Genomic DNA, 22,869 nt, shown 5'->3' with positions numbered 1-22,869 from the left:
TATTTTCTGCATTGAAGGCACTTGTTTTCTAACGCAGACCGTGAGGTTCTCTGTGTGGGTGGAAATTTTCCATAATACATATTTATACCATAACTGCTGTCCATGTGGCGCATTTGCTCTCTCGAAACTGTTTCTAAGGACTGGAAATGAATGTCATGTGGGCAAAAACCAACATGGTATTCTGTTAAAGCGACAGACCACCAAAAAAAAAAAAATGATGCTTGCTCTGCTTCAAGGAAAAACTCAGGTAAGTCTGTCTGGCTTTAACTGAATGCTACAAAGTTAACTAGAAGCAGGTCTTTAGATTAAAAAAAATATATAAACACAAACTTCCTTCTAACTGGGACACATTCATTCTATACCTGAAAAACAGAAACACATAAAGTAAAATTTGTACATAGAGGGTAATAAGCAGCTCTGGCGTTCTAAAAGCTCCCTGTCCACATGAAAAAAAGCCACGAGAAAAACATCTGCTTGGGAGGCACCTCAGATAGGAAATGCTTTCTCTCCCCCTTGATTCATCAGTGAGCAAATTCCCTATTTGGACAGGACTGCGGACTCGCATAGGCAGCATTGACTTTTTTGTTTATTTATTTTCTGTCTATTTATGATGCTAGTCCCCCCTGTGAAAGAATAGATGGGCTATCCTTGAGGGAAAATGAGGTGGGTAGAAGGAGCTAGGGCCAGACTCTTGCCTTTTCTCTCTGTAAGTGTCTCGTGGCATTGCAGGGGGCTGTGAATTCCCATGGATGGAGTTGACCTAGACCTCATTGGTTCTGGCTTTGAGAGCAGGAGGTGAGCTCATTGACGTTTGCCTACTACAGTCTTATGGTAAGTTTGAGTGGGAAAAACGGGGATTGCGTCTCAGCACGCATTACTCTAGTTGATTTGAGGGAGAGGAGAAATTGAACACATTTTAATGAAGTATTGTGTATTATGATAAATAAGTTATTGCTGCGATTTTTTCATTTGTGTGCTTAGTAAGGTGACTCGCTCTTTGGGGTTTCTTTTCTAAATATTTTGGATTTCCATGCTTTGCTTGAAGATCTGTTTATATATATATATATATATATATATATATATATATATATATGAATGTATATACACATATGTATATATAAAATAACATATGGCCAGTGGATTTGTTGGTGGGTATATCTTGTGTCAGGGGAAGTGTTGAGCTTATGACATGTAGATAATATTTTTTATCACAGTCAGAAAGGTTTAATGAATATGGGATTGTGTCATCACTGCCAGAAGGGCAGCAACAAGAGTCAGTTCTAAAGAGCTGATTAGAAGTCAAGCAGAAACTGACTACACACCAGAACTCAAACATGGTATTCTGATGATTTAAATAGGCCACTTCAACTAGTGAGAATATACTCTGTGTGCACATGTGTACGTGTATATATGGATGTGTGTGTGTACATGCATGTGTGTGTGTACATGCATGTGTGTGTGTGGACATCAGCTTTTCTGGTCCTTTCCACCCCGTATCAACTGCAGAGAACAGTCAATTAAACATTTTAATTGACAGGCTATCGCTTTTTGTGGCTGCTACAAGTACAAGCCAGCAAATTCCTTGCTTTTAGATGCTCTCTGTGAGACAGGCCTGACTGAGATGCTCAGAGCTCAGCCAGGAACAACCGACAGTCAAGTTACCAGCAAAAAAGGTTTACTTTAAGCCAGACACAGGGTTCCCTTAAGCCCTGTTGTGTCTGAGTTACATTTAGGGTTAGACCACCAGGGGTCAGGCCACTGTGTCCAGAGAGCCTTGGTTAAGGACTCTTTCCTGTCTTACAAGAAAGGCACAGCACAGTGGATCTCAGACTGATACATGTAGCCCCCTGGGAAACATTTAAGTTAGTGGTGGCCCTGCATCTCAGCCCTGGCAGTTTTGAGTCTGCAAGTCTGTGGTGGAGAATGTATGCCTCTAAGAATCTTTATTTTGTAATGAATACAGGCATTGAAAAGCATGCCTCTTTTTCATTTCAACGTGCGTGTGTGTGCGTGTGTGTGTGTGTGTGTGTGTGTGTACATGTGCACGTGTATGTGTCTGAATGTGCTGACATATATAGAAACATGTGGAGGTCAGAGGTTGATGTGAAGATGTCTTTCTTGATCACTTCTCTACTTGATTATTTTTAACACAGGATCTCTCACTGGACCTTGAACTTTCCATTTTGAATTAGACCGCTTGGCCAATGATCCCTATGGATCTACCAGTCTTTTTCACCAGGCACACGGGCTACAAGCCTGCATTGCCATGCCGAGCTTTCATGGAGGCACCGGGATCAGAACTCAGGTCCTCATATTTGCACAATGTGTCACTGTGTACTTTACACACCGAACTACCTCTCCAGGTTACTCTCATATCTTTTCTTATTTCTTTCCTCTAAAGATAGGTTCTCATTCTATTCCAGGCTGGCCTTTCATTCCTGTTCATTACCCTTCTACTGCCAGGGTGCTGGGAATGAACCACCACACTCTCAGCTAGACAGTGCTGCTTTGACAGAAAATTATGCAGATTCTCTAGCCACCATATAATAAAAACAGTTAGCAAATGTTAGAAGAGAAATGTCAGGTGTGCCCTGTGTGGCAGGAAAATAGCACAGATAGGGTATCCACAACTAGGGGACTAGATCTTAGGCTGTGAGGGCCAAAAGCCAGTGTTTGTGAGTAGATCCTATTCTGGACAGTGGATGAGGATAGTCCTGGGGCTATAGCTCAGGGCTAGTATGCTGCCCTAGCATATTTGAGGTCCTGGGTTAGATCTACACCACTGAAAGCCATGATCTAAATAGGAGACACATTTCCTCACCAGCACATGCTTTTCCCCCTAAGAATAATAGTGAGCAACCAAGATGGCACCAGTAGCTGCAATTATAATTGATCTGGCAATGGTATTTCCGTCAATAGTTCAATTGATTTTCCTTGGGAGGATCATTGTGAGAGCCACTAAAAGAGAACAAAGTGAAGAACTTCCAATTCTGTGATTTGTTCATGTCTACCACTCACCATGTGTGGAGATGATGCGTGAAGAGAAATATGGTAAGATAAAGGAAGAGTCCTGGGATCAAGTTAAAGAAGCTGGCAATGCTGTGCTCAGTGTGTGTGGCCGGCTCCTGTGCGGTTGATCCCACGTTACTCTTGGAATCGCAGCTCCTAGAGTAAAACAAACAGCACTGATGTCTCAGGTGCTTTTCTTAAAGACAAAAATAGAATTGGGGGAGCTCATACAATCTGGCCATTTTCAACAAACTTACACATACAGAACTTGGTGGTCGGTGGGGTGCAGTGCCACATTGTCCCAACTTCTCCTCATCCAGACTTCAGTTTTCTCCTTCAGTTGCCATCTACTCTAGCATGGAGTATTAAATTCTTATTTACATTTTTCCACTGACAGAACAGTTCTTGCATGAGAAATTTTGTTTGAAATATTAATTTTTTTAGTTTCCACAAACAAAATTTTTAACTTAAGTATATAGTTTTCTTCCTTCTTTTCTTCCTTTCTTCCTTCATTTCTTTTTCTTTTGGTTTTTTTTGAGATAGGATTTCTCTGTGTAGCTTTGGACCCCGTCCCGAAACTAGTTATTGTAGATCAGGATGACCTCGAACTCACAGACATCCACCTGTTTCTGTCTCCTGAGAGCAGGAACTAAAGGCATGTGTCTCCACCTCCCGGCAAGTATACAGTTCTTAGCACATTACCAGTGCTTTTCTATTTCTAGCTGTTATTAGTACATTCTCATTTTCACAATCACTGAAGGTATTTCAGACAAAAGGGCTGACAAAAGTAGCCACCGTTTTTGAATTTCTGTCATCTGCTGGGTTCCACTGTGTTAGAAACCCCACCAGAAGGAATTGCTGTTGCTGGTTCCTCATGAATTTGAAATGAAATACCAAACAGCTGGAAAACATTTCAGCATTTCTACATAAAAAATTTAACGCGACATTAATTTGTTTCAAATTATTTCCAGAGAACCTTCAAATATAATGAAGAGACAGTAAAATAGAAATTCTATCTAGATTTGTCTCTGTATAATTTACAGTGGTACCATTTCTTCTTGCCTCAGTTACTTCTTTAGTAAGAAAGAACAGGGCTATGTCAATTACATCATTCTATGTTCTGAGCTTATAATAATGCTCTCTCAGTAGCTTCAAGCCATTCCATTTGTCTGCTCCCTGCCTATCTAACCAGACCCCTTACCTAGTAGATACAAAGTTGCAAAGTTCCTAGCTAGCAAATTTCTTCATGTCACATCCTGCCCAGCAAATTAGAAGCCTACCACAGCGTTAGATATCATTCGGGTTTGCTAGGGTCTTTCTGTTATGGGAATCACATTATTGTATTGATATGAATATATATGTATGTATGTATGTATGTATGGATGGATAAATTATTCTACTCTACCTCAAATTAGAGTCAAAGTTTGAGTCTATGGCTTTCCTTTTCCATAATCTGTTTCTAATCCTATAGCACACTGCAAATGTGCTATTCTGAGCCCCACTGTCAATCCTGCTCAGGTTGTTCTTTGATTCAAAATTTTTACTTCACCTTATTGTAAATGCAAAGTTAATAGCTAAGGGACTAATTCAGTTTTCACTTGTGATCTCTTCAGTGGAAGAGATGGCTATTTCATGTTGTTTCTACTTTTATTGAAGAGGTAACTGAATAGTCAACCTGTCAGGAGCTTAGGTATTGGAACAAATATTTCCTTTTTCAATTACTTAAACTTTTCCAGATTTCTCTTTTCCTTTGGCAGATACTTGAGTTTTTTTTATAAAACACAAAAACAACACAATTAAGTATTATGAAAATTTCAATCTCAGTTAAATTTAAAGGTATTTCCTCCAGTATTGCCAATCAAACAGAGGCTTCTGGGTATCTACTCCTTCTGGGATGCAATTTCCCGTCTCTTGGGTTTCTACAGTGTGAGGTGACTGGACCAAGGATGACAGGGTAATTATTTGTCCCTCTTATCTAATAGTGTAGTTATAGTCTGTCCTTCAGAAAGTATGTCCTGTCGTCCCCCCCCCGCCCCCCCGGCCCGGGGCCCTCTGTGTAGAAAGCACCTACTTGAGACGTTCTCAGATGCATCCTTTGTATATGGTTTGCAGATCTGGCTCCAGTAAGATTTCATTCTTGTTATCATTCTTTGTCATCCTCTTGTTGGAGTCCCTTGTGAGCAATCAGCTCTCCTTGGTGAAATTTCTCAGGGTATCACAAGCTTAGCTATTTCCCCAAGTTGCTTGGCTCAAGGACACATGCACGCGGGTAGCCTAGGACTGAACCTTCTCTCTTTTCCAAATCTTTTTCTTTCTTTCAGACATGGGCAGGAGGATTGTTTAGGATATTTTAGGTTCAGATGTGAAAGCTAGTGCTGACTCTTCTTTTCTACAGGTTTAAGAATGCTTCTCTTGTTGCCCCATGTACTTGACTCAGTGATGAGAGGCATGACCTCTGGAGTAGATGGAAAAACTTTTGTAATACTTCCTTTTTCTCCCCACTCAGGCTGCCTTGTTCTTCCCCCTCCCTAGTCTTCTCTTAGATTCGACTAATAAAGGGGGAGGGGTTGTCACACTATGGCATGGAAGTTGAGAACACCTATCCTTTGGTAAGCTTTGTAGAAGGTGCCTTACTCCAGGTGTTATCAGTTGTCCCTCCTTTTAATCCTGATACTGGACATCTATAACTGCCAACTCTGTCAATAGGAAAATATATTCTCAATCACCCATTACATTTATGAACTTGGGGGTATTGACTGATGTAAAATTGAAGCTTTCAGACCTGTATAGAGCCCTGTCGAGAGAAGGACAATGCAGAAAGACATGGCTCTGCTCGTCTGCACTCTCAGTATGTAGAAACAGAACCAGGCGGACTGAAACATTACAAGTTTAAATCTATTCCAAGAACCCATAGGACTCAACAGTAAGATTAAAACTTGGTGTCCAAGAGGATTGAAAACGTGTTCCCCAATGGGAGATGAATGGGCAGTAATCAATATCACACTGCAGTTAAAACACGGAGATAACAGTACACCCTGCCACTGTGGTAGAATCCTCAGTCGTTGACCCATGCTCAGACAGTGAGCTAGAACAACAAAAGCCTTCATTGATTGCTGGTGGCCCTGCAGAATGGCACAGTCACTTTGGAAGAGAGACTGGCAGCTTCTTGCAGAGCTAGATACGGTCTTAGCATAAAATCCAGCAATAGGATTGCTTGGTGTTTTTCAAATAAGTTGATAACTATGCTCTGCCCCATGCATGCACACGTGCATATATTTAGAGTAATTTTGCGCAGAATTCCCAAGACACAGAAGAAACTACAGCATCCTGCAGCAAGCAAATGGCTAAACAAATGGTGATGGACACAGGCTGTGGAATATTAGTTAGAGCTAAAAGTCACGTCTCTTGTTTATTGGGGTGTGAAAAACATTGAGGAGACTTAGAGGCATGTTGCTAGATAAAACAAGGCAGTTTGAAAAGGTTTCACACACACACACACACACACACACACAATCGGAGCAATATGACATTGTGGTGGAGACAGCAGGAGGGCACAGTAAAGGTCAGAAGTTTAGCAGGGAACAGAAATCAGTGGATCTGAATACAGAGGAATTTAGGGTAGAGAAACCATTTTGTACAGTGCTGCAGTGTTGATGGCTCATGACTATACATTTGTCAAATGCGTAGAATATAAAGCAGCAGGAGTGAACGGTAATGTGAACTATGGATTTGGGTGATGATGCTGTTACTTCTACACCACCGTGATGCAGGATGTTGGAAACGGTCGAGGCCATGAGCCTGGGGTGACTGGACACATGGGACTCTGAACTTTTCATTCAGTTTTGTTGTAATCTTATTCTGACTTATAAAGTAAAATATACTAAAACTTATTTTATATTAGTCATACCACTATAGTCACATTTAGCCAGACACAGTGGACTTCATCATTTATACGGGACAGAATGATGTCATATGACTCTACTCCCTGATCAGAGGTTGTCTATAAAATCATAGGCATAGCTGATCTTCTACCTTCTGCCTCTATTTTATGTTTATTAGAGACAGGGTCTCGGTGTATAGACCACGCTGAGATCCATCTGTCTCTGCCCCCTGAGTGCTGAGGTAAAAGATGACCACCACTACACCTGGCTCTGCCTGATTTCATCCTGAGCCAACTGGGGAGCAGCGCTGTAGGTGCAAAGAGTCCATTCCTTCCTGGAAACCTGGACCTGGACAGTGAACATATTATACTTTCAGTTTTACGGAGAACCGTCCATCACATTTAACTGTCCTGGGTGACGCAACTCTACAAATGACTATTACTCAGAAACACAGCAGTCCCTGGGATTCTGTTTTCTTAGAAAACTTCTGTGTTCGTATCTTGAGTTGGCTTTTAAAGTAGGTTGGGAGAATCAGAAGAAACCCAACATGGAAGCTGGCAAGTTAGACAGAATGGGGGCGTGGCCTCGTGTACGCCGTGAACTGTTTCTAGTAAACACAGAGATAACCCTGAGAGGCAGGGCTTATTTAAGATAAGGAGGCGGAGAGGAAACCGACTAGAGATTCAGATAGAGAAGGGAGGTCAGCTCCTCGGGCGGCGTGGGAGGTGCCGCAGCTGATCACACAGCTGAACCCAGGGTAGAGTTGGACGGGTGTTTAGATTAAATACGCACCTCAGAACAGTTAATCCTATTGGCTAGCTGGTCCAATGCAGGGCCGCGTGGAGCCCGATGGCAGGAAGGCCAGTGCTTCTGTGTTGCAGCATGTTGAGAAAAGACAGTGCTTCTCAAATGAGTCAGTTCTCAGAGAAGCTCTTTTTTAAATAGATCATTATTATATTTCCACTTTGTCTCTTAAACATTCTTGATTAGATATTTTCAGAGGGATGAGTCTTGGGGTACAGTCTAGCAAGTTCTCTCTGTTTTCACTATTGACAGGCTTTCTCATTGATGCTAAATTATAAATTAGGGGCAGAGGCAAGCAGCAACAGCTAACGCGATTTGTCCATTTGCTATTGTTTTGCCTCTATGCTCTAGATGTTTGGGAGTGTTCAGCTTTATTTTCAGTTGGACTTTCTGAAACTTCGTATAGGAATATGCTCTTATTAGAACACGTTCATGGTTAATATACTCCAGTTTCTACTTCGTATTCCACCTCTTTTTTCAAATTACTCTGAGACTCAATCCCGCTCATTTATATGAACCTGACTGCACGTGCTCAAAGCACAAAGTCCAACACTAAGTGAATGTTTTTGTTGGTCACATGGCAAAGAATGTTGTTTCCTTTCATTTCCTCTTAGAAGCTATTGATGCATTTTTTAAAAAATTAAAACACAAACAATTGTGTACACCTAATAATCTTGCACATTAACGAAGTGTTTAAGTACTATTTTCCATTGGGCCATCACTGAATTATTGTTTAGAGAACGTTTTCTTTCCACTCAGTCTCAGGAGCCTATCCGCATTGGGTTCCCCACCCAGGATGAGAAGTTGGTTCTCGGATCTTGCAAACAAGCTGTCGCTGAGTCCCAGGGCATTAATCATCGTGGCACACACAAAATTGCTCTGCTTTGCTGCACTGAGCCAAAGAGATGATGCATAGGGATTCACACTCCTCCACTCTCGTCTTCTCCCTTCTCTCACCTCCACCTTCTCTCTGAAGGCAGTTTTGGCTGCCACCAAAAAAACTAGCGCAAATGCCAGTTTTTCAAATGCAAATGGTGTTCTTCTTATTTCTGGAAACACCACATCGCTCAGGGTGGTCATCAGGGCATATTCCTACTGGTATCAGTGCTGGAATTTTGGTGGCAGTTTTGTAAATACCAGAGGTGCGATCAGAATTACAAAACGCTAATTAAAACTGGAATATAATCAGGTAGACTCAGGTGTTTCCGGAGTCATTAAGTGTGTTTACAAGCCGGAAGCTGTTTCCACCTCAGGTATGCTTTTACCATATTGCATAAGCCCTGTCTTTTCCCTTCTGGGAGCCCATGCTGTCGTTAACTTCTGATCTATATGCTTCCTCTGTTGCCTCTAGCTCGAACATCATAAATTCATTTAGCTGAGAGCCAGAGGGTGAGAGGGCTGAGGAGAACAAGCAACCATTGCTGGGCACTCTGTTTAGGCATTAGAGGCTCAAGAAAACCAGAGGTAAACACCAGGAAAGGGGTTTTTGACCCTCAAAGAATGTAAGACCAGAGGGCTAGCCTTGTATGGCAGGAGAACTTTCGGCTGTGATAGAACATAGTATATAAAAAGGACACTGCGGGGGGGGGGGGACTTTGGAAAGAGTGGTTAGGGGACATTCCTTGGAGCAGTGATGTAGAACCTGAAGGAGAAGGGCCTAATGCTGAGAGGCATTCTGGTTTTAGGCCCTTCCCCATAAGATGTGCTGGGACTCCATAAACACTACGACCACAGACATGATATCCTCTAAAGCAACCAGGCCAGGCTTTGGCAAGCAACAGACAAATGAGCACCTCAAATTTCCTTTATCTTGCTGACAATGTGCAGCAATTTCCATCCCCCTGCCTCAGAAAGCTTGCAGGATAAGATGCAGTTAGAGCAGGAATTCTGTTGTCTCTCATCATAGAAGTGAAGAGTCAGCTGGGAAACCCTGGTGATCTGGGATGCTATGAACATAGGGGTGTTTAACCACAGTGTAGGCCACTGAGGCTTCATTTCTCCGTTTGCTGAAGTGGTGCCATCCCCAGTGGCCTTCCTGCTGAAGCAACCCTTGTACTAAAGACTTGTGATTAAAGGGTACTTCAAAGATATCGAAGTAGTTGGCTCTCTGTTGTCTGACATGGTTTCCTTTTCTAAAATGAGAAAAAAAAATGATCAGGAAGACCAGGGCTGACAGTGAATCATACAAATTCTTTGAACAATTTATCTACTGGTGAAATTAACTGCATTCCAAGTATCAGGGAATACTTGTAGGTGATTTTCCCCCTTCAATGACTTCATATAGGGCTAATTAAGGGCTCTTCATGGCCCTATGCAATCATTCCTCTGTGTCATTGAGAGTGTCGAGTGTGTAATTTACATGGTCCTCTCATAGTTGATATAATTCCCATACACATTCGTTTATATTCGCCACACAGAGATGGGCCAGGGAGATTTCGTTATTCGTCAGTCTCTTCATTGATTTCATATCCATTTTATACCAAAGGGGACTGCAGTGGCGAAGTTAATGAAACACAGAGTGCGAATCCTTGACCGCATGGCACACAAATCCTCTATTTTTTTTAGAAAGCTTCCACATTGAAAACATTCATGGTGATGAGAGAGCTTTCTTTTACAGCTGAGAAATTGGTATCAGCTAAGGAAAGAAACACAGATGTATTTTTTTTCCTGAAATGCTCAAAATTTACATGAGGTGAAACACTTGGTTTTCAACACGCCAAGTCAAGCCGAGCCACTCTGAAAGGACCAAAATATTTCGTGTGTTTCTAAGCTACGTGGGTAGGTTAACCAACAGGAAAGACCAGGAGAAACCCGAGTTATAGAGAAACTGCCCTTTACTCATGTGCGTTTACAAACGGTGTGATGATGCTACTGTCCTGAAATCCTGAAATTCAACTGGCCTAAAGTGATGCAGTTGCCATGGTTTCACTCTCGTAACAGGGAATGTCCTGAGCAACTGCACTGTTTTTCTCTCCCTGAAACTCCAACATTTCATACTTCTAGACAGAGTGTGTGTTTTTTTTTAAACAAACTTTTAAGAAACAGAAGACATTTTTGGGTAAGAAGATAGATGATTGTACTCCCTGCATCTTTTAACTGGCATTCCCTCCCCTATAGAATTTGACTGGGAAAGCAAATGAGAAAATGGAGGCTCTTTCGACATACTCGAGACGATACTGAGTTTCTTAAAACTTGGGGTAAGATATGTGTTAGGTGGAAAGCTATCATAATCAGGAACCTGGGCCTGTGGTTGATCAGTCATCTGTAATGCGCAGACAGCTTGTCACACCCAATGAAAACAACGAAGAAAGGGAAGCAAGCAGGGGAAGTGGGAAGGGGTGTATCACCGTACAGATCTTAGTGGTCTCTGGGCATTTGGAAAATGCAGAAGTTATCATATTGTTTTCAAAACCTTAATTTATCTCTGTGAGAACTCCCAAGTATAATGTTGACATTTGATATTTGAGAAAAAGGATGCCTTTATTCCTGACGCAAGCCTATTTCTGTCCACATCATTCAATACCTCTGAGTTCCTTGGGTATTTTAAATTAACATTTACTAAATGCTACTGTATCACACATTTCTCTAATAATTGAATTTAAGCAATACCTAGCAAAGTTATTATTTTTATATAGCCATGAGCATGGACACATACAGTAATAAGGCGAAGCTACTGCTAATATCTCTGCTGCATGCTGCCCTTATAGGGAACTTACAGGGAGTTTGTAGCATTAATTAGTCCTTTCCTCTATCTCGCTGTACACTTTCTGTGTGTCCCAGTGACCACTCCACACATTTACCTTCTGCTTGGAGTTATCTCAAGATGCTTACGTTATTTCTTACCATCCTGTGGCCATTTGCATACATACTTATCTCCTTGAATTGACAATCAACTCTTTGATGTCTAAGTTCTGGTTAGATACTAAGCAGCAATGAACTCAAGGCTTGATGGCGTTAATGATCAACAGCCTTCATCTTGTCCACAGGTCTGCAGTTTGGGCAGGGCTCAGTGAACATATGTTGTCTTCACCCCACTTAGGGTTAGTTAGGGTGGTTCAGAGGCTAAAGGCTGGGGTTGGACCACATATGCCATGTTTGATCTTGGTCTCAACTGGGATAGCTGGAATCTAAACGCAGTCTTTCTATGAAGTAGCCTGACTTCCTCAGAACACAATGATTGGCTTTCAAAGATCCGAGAAGAACTGAGAAGAACCTTTTATAGCTAGCTTGTGAATGTCATAATTCTTCATTTACGTAGGCTTAGACAGACGTCAGTAGAGAGAATGTCTCCAAACCTATAATGTAACAATGCCATGTGGGATGGGTTTAAGGAGGACGCCGTCTTTGAAATATGTGTTATAGTCAACTATACTTTCATTTCAGGCTCATCTCTCTGTGCTCTAGACTTTTATTTCTCAGTTTTATCAACAGTACAAATTCAGTTCATGTCCAGGAAATACATCCATTGAATCAAATTTAAGAGGAGGCAACTTTCTTCACTGAGCTGACCTAACACAGATGCGAGGTGTGCAGCTCTTACGAAAAACCCTTTATAATGTAGTGGGTCTCACTCAGGACAGTTGGTGGGGCTTGCCAGGAAAGGCACAAGTAGCTATGTCTTATCTCTAGGTTTCCTTTTGCTTGGTTGGGGGAGGGAAAATATGGCGGTAGTTTGAGCTTCTAAAGAATGTACAGCTAGTCTCTATGTGAGAAGGTCAATAGTGGTAGCAGTTCTTCATACTTTACCGAGAGGCACCTATGACAAGCAAGATGAACTTTAATGTAGACACTAGCTACCATTCACATTTGGTGCTCTTCTTTTCTACTGAGTTTTCTGTTCCTACTAATAGGATGGTTTTCAAACATGGAGACTTGTGCACGTTAAGAATACTGGATTTCCTCACTGACTGAGATTCCGAAGGTGCATGTTCTTTAGAAGCTTAAACCACCACCATATTTTCCCACCCCCAACCAAGCAAAAGGAAACCTAGAGATAAATGCATCACTACATGTGCGTTTCCTGGCAAGCCCCACCAACTGTCCTGAGTGAGACCCAATACACTGTACGGGGTTGTTTTGTAAGAGCCACACACCTCACATCTGTGTTAGGTCAGCTCAGTGAAGAAAGTTCCCTCATCTTAAATTTGACTCAGCAGATATATTTCCTGGGCATTAATTGAAAATGTACTGTTGATAAATACCAGTTGAGGCTTCATGTTAAAGAATACATCTTCTGGCCAACCCTTGCAGGGTCAGTTGGGAATGAGAGGCATACACAAGTGCATGGAAGGGCACAGTCACAACCGCGATTCCGAACTCACCAGTCTTGTGACTTTGTCTTTCTTATCCTGTCCTGTTGTCTCTGCGAAGTCTTTCATCCTCTGTCCCGTTGGATCTCCCAGCCTATGGCAAATTTCCTCTGCTTTCAGGAAATTGATACACTTGCTCATTCCTGGCATTTCTTTACTTAAAATGATATTGCCTGACTCCTGCAAGCCTCCCCACTTCACAGGTGTGTGTGTGTGTGTGTGTGTGTGTGTGTGTGTGTGTGTGTGTGTAAAATCTCATCTGTATTTCCTTTTAGGACTTTTAATTTGAGCATGCAAGATCCATAGGCTGTTTTCATGTTTCTAGTCTGGTTTATGTAGAGTTAAGGCTTGCAATCAGTAAGTATCTATAAAGAGGACTTGGAGTCAGATATAAAACTCAAAAGGGCTTAATGTACTCATGTTTAACTATATTTGAAAAACATCTAGCAGATAAACAAAGACAGTATCATATTTTCACATTCTCTGACTGTGTGCACACCACTCCAGCCAGGAGTCTGTGTCCTGGCTACTTATAGGAGTCATCTGCCATGCAGTATATGAGTTCTTCACACAGACATATATTTATTCAGAGTATGAGCAGTTTCCTCCTCAAGCTTACGGCTATTTAAATTTTCTGAAGCATTACCTTTGAACAGATCTTAAAGGCAAATTTCAGCTACCCACCCATCTTTGTTTGCACATTTTCCCCGACTGATAATATTCAGCAGTAGTGGATGACTTCATAGTAGTCACTAGAAGTTTCTATATCCAGGAAGAACAAGCAACTCAAAAGTGAGTTTCATAATATCATGGGAACCTTTGAATATTTGGGTCTGATTCCCTGATGGAAACTGATCCACAGGGATGGTTGAACTCTCAGTTCTCTAGAGTTCAAGTTGTGTCTTTAAGAATGGTTATTTTCGGAAAGCTCCAAGATTGCGGTGCTTTTTTGTCATTGCCAATGGCTTTGGTAGAGTAAGAGAGAAAGCAAATTAAATTCCCCAATGTGACAAGGCTTTGTGGCTTAATTTCCAGCTCTTGAAGGTTGAGTACTGTTTTCTGGAATTCGACTGCAATGCTGGTAATGAAATTAGGGTCGAACACTACTGCAAAATATTCCGACTCATGGTCATCACTGTCACGACAACATCATTCTCCAGGTCCCTGGAGATGAGTCAGAACCCTTGAATCCCTCTCTTATTGCTTCTTAATCCCCAAAGTCACAAAGTCCTAAACTTCTATTGCTTGCTTTTTTGGAGGTGCCCTTACTTCCACTCCCTCAATTGCTTTGATTCCAGTGTTTATCACTCATTTTCAATATTCTATAGGAAAAGTTAAACTGTCTTCAACCCTCTTTCCCATTATAAATGAACCACCAAATCAGTTCCCCCAAAATGAGTTAACTTCTGCCAAAATTAAAAACAATCTAATCGTAATTTTTATTCTTATAGTAGGATCAAGTCCAAATTATCTACCGCGGTAGATATGGACCCACATCCACAATGCCCAGTGAGGCGCTCAGATGTTATCACGTACACACGTCGCTTGTCCACAAACACCAAGCTGCACTTGTTACTGACCCTTCCACTCTGTTTACTCCTCTTGACAACTCCCCTTACCTCACTGACCCTGGTCACTGTTTTTCGTTGTTAGACTTGTCTTTCTTTTTCAGAGGCAACTCTTACCCTCAAGTCAAGAAAACAGTGACCTCTCTGTTTGGGCCCTTGAAAAAAGTTCTTTTCTTCTCTTGCCCTGCTGCGGGGCACAGTAGAGATGTTTCTCTAAACTGACTCATGCACGGTAGAGCTAAAGTTTTTCCATCCTCAGCATCACTTTCTCAGAGTCAGGAACAAGGGACCGGCCTTACCTTGATGGAGTTCTTCGGAATTGGAATTTTTCACAGATTCTCTTTGAGAAGAGGTTAAGTCTAATACAAATCATCAACTTAATCTTTCTTTTGTATCTAGAGTATGTAAAGCAAATGCAATACAAATGTGTGGCTGCTTTGGTATATAATTATTCAAATTAAGTTTTTAAATAAAAAACTCGAAATGCCATCTCATAAAGGGTGTTTAAAACATAGTAGACTAAGAACTTAGGTCATTGAGCTTCTACAGCAAGTTCGAGCACCTCCTGATGCTGGCCCCTACTAATAACTTAAAAATCCAAACGCAAAGTATGTTAATAGCATCAATGACTGGTTATTCAATACATCAGCAAAGGAGTGTTTGAAACTTGTGGAATACCCAACCTTACCTTTCTTCCCATAGTCATGTTTAGAACTGAAGACTGCTGTTGTATGTGTATGAGAACAGGGACCTACACTGTTTGTTTCTCACCTTGGATGCTCAACAAAGATCTGACAGTTGAGTAAGAGAGCTGAGGTTTAGTGTTATGAAAAATTACTAATTACAATAATTTTTTTTGAAGAAAAGCTTTTTGTGTGTCTTCTTCTGAATCTTTCTTATATCAAAGGGTCCAGCGCTCAGAGCCGCCTCTCCTTGCTTCTTGCCATAGTTTTTCAGTTCAGGCTGCAGGTTCAAATGGTGTATAATTTTCCCCTCAGTACCTTTGGGTATTTCATAATGTTTTGGGTAATGCGACTCATAATAGCCTGCTATTTGGCCTCTACCACACACACAGCTAATATTTTGGGACCAGCTCTTCCTTTGAAGGCTATCAGCACTTTGTGCACAGATAAAACATGATGCAGGGAGGGGTCCATCTCTCTTCCCCACTGCTGGACTCTTGCATCACTATGGAAAAAAGTGTTTCACTCTGCTGTAGATAAAAATCTTTCTCTGCCCATTTCCCATGTTTGACATGAGACTAAATGGTGCAGAACAACAGCTCTTCTCACCACATCCATGCAGATAAGTGAATCAAAGGGAGGATAGTGTGGCAGAAACCGTGACCCCAAAACTGATGGGTTTTGATACTGTCTTCTAGCATATTCTTGATGCCAAACACACGGAGACAGGTTAAGGTAATTTCTGCTGTGCCCCCCCCCCATTTACAGAAAGAGAATGGACTATATTGTGCTTTGTCCTCTTGGTCCTTTGCTTGTTAGGACTTGATAGATGGAGTCAGGGGCTCAGCCACATTGCTCAGTTCTTATGTTTGATCGCTGGATCAGTTCCAGCCCTCCCCCTACCCCAGATGTCTTGCTTTACTTTGTGGAATTTCTGATGTTCTGTAAATACCCTTGGCAGTCCTTGCCAATGTGGAGCAGGCTTCTCTTGCAGCGAAGTGCCAACTCACCTGGTTGCTTAAGGTCCCTGCTCTCGTGTCCTTGTCTAGATTCTGAGGGCTCACACCCTCTTTCCTCAAGACATTAAAACGATGGGTAGCAGAAGGCTTCGTGGTAACCTGACTACTCTGTACCCTGCCATTGAGGGATTGTGTTCTTCACAGTTTTCTTGTCTGAATTCAGATCTCTATGACTAAATTTAGTCAGGGTAAAGTCACTGAAGTTTCCACACTAAAGTTCTCCCACACGCTCTAAACTTAGTGTGTCAAGTTGGATTTTTTTCCACCCAGGTCAGTCCCAGTTGTTCTGTTTAGGAACCTAAATTATCTGGAAGGGCCGATTCTGTGACAGCGTTTACTATTAAGCAGAAAGAACTTGTCGGTTGCCATCAGGCATGGCAGCCTACATCAGGAATCTCATCATTCATAGAGCAGAGGCAGGAGACCCACCAGTTCCAGTACAGCCTGGACTACAGTAGAGCAGCTCTGCCTCAAAACGTTAAAAACAAACCAGAAAAGCAAGCAAACAAACAAACACAAACAAAATAAGCTCCCCAAATTTCACTCTTTTAACATAATCTGCAGAGGACTGACCACTGGGACATAGACAGTATCATCACCACCATCATCATCATCATCATTTATGCCCCGACAAGGCTCAAGCAAGCATGTGCAGCCAGTTTATGGCAGTTCTCCGGTTGTTCCCGTCCTGGGCAGTCCTAGATGCTTGGGTTATTGTCATCCCAAGGTTCTGCGGTCTTTCTTTATGTTGTCTACCTAGCGTTTTGGGGTCCTTCCTCTTCACCTTATCCTGTGCACTTTTTCAAACAGTGCTATCTTTGGGTATCCGTTGTCATTCATTCTCATAACCTGGCCGAAACATAGATAGTAAGTGGTTTCTAAGTACTCAGTTGTGTTACAATAAGTATGTGATAAATCTTAAGGATTCTTCATAATCAGGAGATTTTTGTTGCGGAATGTACTTATTATGTTCATTAACTTACTTATATTTATTTTCTGTGTGTTCTTGGCCATATTTTTTAAAATAGAAAAACAGCTTTTCTAGGTAACACAAATAGGAAGATTTGTAAAGATTACCCTCAAATTCTTCCTTTTCAAAAGGCCAATGTGGAGCACAAAGACTGTGTCATTGCCTATATGTGCTTTTAAAACTTACTACCATTATAGCAAAATAACTTTACATTTTTCCACTTTAGAAACCAAGAGTTCTGGATGGGGAGTATTCTTTGGTGTGAAAGAGCTTTTTCACAGCCATGTGGTTCTTTTTATGTAAAAAAAAAAAAGTGTATGTTAGTTCATGTGGGCACATTGATTATGATCAATTTTTCGGCTTTGATGTGTTTGTTATTTTATTTTTAAATGAGAATCTGGCTATTATGATTAAATATATTTTGTGCGCTATCCTTCTTAATCATTTCAAATAATTGAGTTAGAAAAAAAATACTCTAGATTAATTTAATACCAAAGGACATAAAAAGGGAAAACATGCCTTCCATTTCAGGCTATTTTCTCTGGGCTCCTTTCATGTACCTGAAGAAGGAAACAGTGTTTCCCTTGCTCTTCTATAATTAGAATTTTAACATTGAAGCTTTTTGTTTTTTGTCAGAATAGATGTCAAGTAATTTGGTAGATGTTGTAAAATCAATCAGAGTCTTTAAAAATTTTGTCCTGCCAAGACTGTGAAATACATTTGTACATATTCATTTTTGAATTGATGGATGGGTGTCAGGCAGTAGGCAGCAAGATTGAGCACTAAACGATTCTTGTGTGAGGCTTGAACAATCTTAGCAATCTGATCTGTAGCACATGAAAAGGCATAGGAAAAGAGCAAAGCCAGAAATATGTATGAGAATTTGGTCTTAAGTCAGGAAATAGCAGCTAAGAATTATTTTTACTGGGAGATACGGAAAAATAGTAAAGCTGGAAGGCTGGGACTTTTGATGAATAAATGAACCGATTATTTTTATGTTTTATTGAAAAGTTACATTATCTTGTGCCGCGTTGAACCCGAGGAGATGAATTGAAAGCGAATTAGAATGAGTGAAGGCTGGGAAGGCTGATTTTATGAGGAAAAATGAAAAATAGGCCAAGCTCCATCGACGATCTTGTAACATTTTGGGGTGAGGAGAGTAACAGCCTGAGAGGTGGAGGGCTGGTCCTCAGCCTACAGCTCCTTCCAGTGGCCCACCGTATCATCACACAAGTGGCTACCAGGCTGTCATAGTGTTCATTTCATTGTACCATTGCACGAGGCAAATTTAATGTCTTCTCACTTTCTCAGGCAGTCAGAATACAAAACAAGAAGGGGTGCAGAATGTCTGGAGTTCATCTCGTTGGGGAAACACGTCCTTTGTAAAGCTGGGGACGAAGTGCTCACGGACACTGGGGAGTGTTTCCGCACTGTACTCCTGGCGTTTGTGGGATGCTTATTTCTTTCTCCTCCTCACTGCAGAACCCCTTGTGCCTTTTGTTTCCGCAATCGTGGCCAAACATCCACTCTGAAGAAGAAAGAATGAAAATAGGAAAATTAATGCAAGCTCAGTGTCTTCTGTGGCATCTACCGGCTCTTTCTCAGTCTGCCCTACTTTTCCTCAAACCTGGCTTGCATACCAACTTGGGGTGTTTCTTTGCAAATCTTCTTAGAGTTTCTGCGAGGAATAGCAGGTTGGTTTTTAAGGGAACAGAATTACAGCTATAAGCCTGTAGAAAACTTTGAGACTATAGTGCTTAGAGTAAACAACTCTGAAGTATAATTCTCTCTGCACCCAAGCCCTTCAGGAACCCAGGGAATGAGTAAATAATTAACTCTCTACTGCTTGCTTGGAAAATGGTGCAGTGTGCCTTAGGGCGTGTTGAGCCAGCACTAGATGGTCTTCGATGTTCTCTGCAGTCCACAAGTTCCAAAGTATCGTTCCTGCCCTTAGGGAAATCGCATTTCAAAACTGGAGGAAGGGGGAAGCCTAGATTAAGTCAAGGTGAGGTGTTTCATTGGAAAACAACAGAAGGTGCCCCACCCCCACCCTGCCTGTATGTCCATAAACACTTAAAACAGTCATTTCGGACAAAGGACATTTTATTTTCCACCTGGAGAGATCGCCAGTTTAGGTGGCTTGGTTTTCCAGGTCTTTGGAACAGTGAGCCACCTTCCAGCAGTGAAGCTAATAAGCAAGGCGTGGCAAGTGGCCAGCAAGGGACATGCTGGAGGTTGGAAAAAGTCCAGAATGCAACTCGTGAACTATTTATAGTTTAAAGGGGATGCTGACCTTTTGAAAAAGTCAAATCAGATACAGAGACAGTGAAATAGAGAAAGAGGAAATTCTGGATATGAACACAGGCAAGGCGATATCGGGGACAGACTCGTGGCCCTAAGTCCCTCTGGGCTTTAATTAGCCAGGGGAGTATGCTCAGAAAAACCCAGTGCTTCATGCAAATTTGGGAACAGCGAGGACTGTGTTAATGACCCACAAAAGGTTACTGGGGATCTCACCTCTTCTATGCATTTTTTTTAACCTTTTAGGAGCCAGGCCACAGGGGAGACATGACACACCCTCAGGCCCCTCTGTTTCTTCCCCTAAACAAACTCTCCAGTTTCCTATCTTTGTGTATCTACAGAAGTCTAAAGAAGCACAGGGGCATGGAACTTTCTGGATATATCTTCTGCAGTCACATCTGACCCTGTGATAGGATCAGTTGTTACAAAATAAAGTTAAATGTAGCATATGTGACTGGTTGGGGCTACGCCTACATTTGAGAATAGATTCCTAACACAGCTATTCATAGCACTGGTAGACAAACTACCGATGGGGAAGGGAGTCGATAGAGAGGCACCCCTGGTTTTGCAGGTGAAAACTTGGGCCTGGCGTCTGCAGCAAAGAGGAAAGGGCACACCCCTATGTGGTTAGGTGGTTAGGCATTTGGGAGCCTTCTATATATAGAAAGCTTTTCGTTATATGCTATGAGTGAGACAAAATATGGGGCCCCAACACACAGTTATAAGACCACACAGACAGCCACCATTTAGGGAGGCATTCAACAGCATAAGAAACACTGGGGAATATCAGCGGGCCTCTTCCCTGAAACTGAGTGCTGTCTTCCGCACAGACTATGGAGTTGAATGCCATATCCCAGAGAGGAGCGACAGATCGATACAATCTGGCTGCTTCTTCATTCAGTTTCTTGGCTCGTGGCTAAGCGCCAGGGATATATTTGCTGTCTTTGTTCTGCCCTGCACACGTGCTCTGGCAGGCAGCTGCTATGTCTTCCTTTCAGGGCTCAGCCACGATCAGGGTACTTCTGTGAGGTCCTAGCAAGAATTTACATCAGTCCTGGCCAGTAATTACTGTCTCTTTCCAGACACAACTCTTACACATTCTGCATGTTAATGCTCCAGGGCTGTGGAGCCAAGAGGGTGAGGGTGAAATGCTCCCTGTCATAAACCTTGGGGCGGTCCTGGCAGCAGGGAACAAACAGTGCAGCCTCCCAGCCAGGTGCTCAGGGCTCTAATTCCAGCTTTAAGAGGCAGACACAGGAGAACCAGAAGTTCAAGGTCAGCCAAGGCTATAGGATGCCTTGTCTCAAAACATGAAAATGAAAAGGGTGAAGAGGGCATCCTTTCTTCACGTAGAATGGTCAAGGGTATCTTCTCAGATGCTGCTAATGTAAGATGCGACGTCTGGATGATCCTGTCCTCGTCTGTTATTTACTGATGCCCTAAGTATTTACTAATCATATCTACTTTTCACGTGGTCTGCTCTGTTTAAACACAAGCGTTTCTTGGGGACAATGGAGACATTGTCTCCTTGTGTTTCACTAAACATCCCTAACATTCCTCTACCCAAGGTGCTGAGTGTCCTACCAAAGGGACATGTGATATAGTTTAATTACATCAACAATCCCCTTCAAATCATTTAATTTCTTCATTTGTCATCGCATTGTCCAAATTTTACTACATCGCTTAAGCCTGTGGAGAAGTGTTACAGAAATGTATAAAATGAGGTTTCTAGCCCTGGATGGTGAGGAGAGTAATAAGTTGGCATGTGTCAGAGGCAGTGTGAGTCAGACAAAGGGTGGATGGACAGGAGTCCAGGAGTAGCAGAGACCCATTATCTGCTGCTGGTGTAGGAAGATGCTGCAGAGGAAGGGGCATTTAAGGTGAGCCACTCAGAGAGTACGGAATTTACCGAAGAGTGAGAAAAGCAGGTGATTGGCAGGGGGAGCAGCTAACAGATACTCAGGTATGATTATCCCAGGTGAACTGACAGAAGGAAGGCGACCACATTTTGGAGCAGCGAGACGATTCGTCTAGATTAAAATTGATAACTGAAGAATTAGGTTCAAAACTCCATGGTAGATGAGTTCGAAAGTAAAAGTAGGAAATCACAACATGATTGACAGGTGCGGAGTCACACCACGTCCCGATGCTAACGTTAGAGGATGGAAAAGTGGGGGCACCAAACATAGGGAGACAATTTTGTGAGTTTTTCTTTTGTGTGTGTGTGTGTGTGTGTGTGTGTGTGTGCGCGCGCGCGCGCGTTGTGCTGAGGACCACGCCTTGACTTCAAGAGAAGGTGGAGACAGATGAGGGGGTAGGACATTCCAGAGGAAGAAGTGATGACACATGAGCTCCTACCGTATCAGAGGAGAAATCAGAGAATGGTCTGGCAGATTGCATCTGCTGCACAGCACTGGCCCAGACAGTCTGCTTCTATCTATGGCTTAGTGTACGAACGTCTTGCGGCAGGAAGGAAGCTGTAAGCTGTACTTCCTGAATTCCGAAGCATCTTCATGTTTGTCATGTTAGGACATTTCTCATCACCTGTGAGCATATGCAGGGTGACGTTTTTTCCTTGAACAGCAGTCAGTGAATCAATGGTGCATGTTTTAATCGAGGGTGCCTTATTATCAAGCTGTAATATAAAATATACATTATTGATATATTTCAGTTTTGCCTTAAAATAGGCATACTCATTGCAATTAAGTCAAACAATCCAGAGTAATAAATTACATTTAGATATTGAGAACACCATGAATATCATTCAGCAAACACATTGCCCAAAGTAAATAATCACAGAAAATATATTCACCTCCAGAGCTTTGGGCACAATATGAATGCATGGATCACTACTTACAGGAACACTCTGATAAATGTGTTTCTCTTTAATGTTAGAAGGATACAAATAAATGAGACAGAAATAATTGCTTGGACTGGGGATATATGGGTGGCATCCAGAAGAAGAAAAGACAGACATTTGAATAAGGCAGAATGTAACGAATCAAAGAAGAGAGTCCCGTCAGGTGGTTTTGATTGTCTGAGTTCCTTGGGGCATCAGGAGAAAACGGAGAAAGTTGAGAAATTTAAGGTGAGCCTGAGATGATGGGTAGGCACCAACATTGATGAAGTGGGTGGATTCAGGTGAACTGTGTGTTGTGAACAAAAGTGAGACATTAGAAAGAACCCATGCCTTCAGGAAAGGAAAGGCTTTGTCTTTGGAAGGAAGGCTTTGGCTAGCAGTAACAACCCTGGGCAACTTGGATCAATTATAATTTATTTGTTAGTGATTGTGTATTCCACATGTGGACATGTGGCTTCACTCGTC

General features: G+C 42.0%; 1 protein-coding gene and 1 long non-coding RNA gene across 2 annotated transcripts in view; one reads left to right on the top strand and one right to left on the bottom strand.

Moving 5' to 3' along the window:
* Cytip (cytohesin 1 interacting protein) overlaps positions 1-22,869 on the top strand; it is a 67,772-nt gene that overhangs the window by 878 nt on the left and 44,025 nt on the right. Inside the window, exon 2 of the mRNA XM_085681111.2 lies at positions 730-831. The gene's annotated coding sequence lies outside the window, so the exon portion shown is untranslated. The remainder of the gene's footprint in view (positions 1-729; positions 832-22,869) is intronic.
* On the bottom strand, positions 18,231-22,035 carry LOC125395069 (uncharacterized). The gene is made up of 2 exons (XR_007230437.3): positions 21,903-22,035; positions 18,231-18,771 (listed from the first exon to the last, which is right to left on the bottom strand). It is a non-coding gene; the product is annotated as an uncharacterized LOC125395069 (long non-coding RNA).

Source organism: Myodes glareolus, chromosome 21 (assembly GCF_982192425.1).
Source record: "Myodes glareolus chromosome 21, mMyoGla1.1, whole genome shotgun sequence".
Lineage (NCBI taxonomy): Eukaryota > Metazoa > Chordata > Mammalia > Rodentia > Cricetidae > Myodes > Myodes glareolus.
Note: the sequence above shows the minus strand (reverse complement) of the source record. Positions and strands in the feature narration are given on the sequence as shown.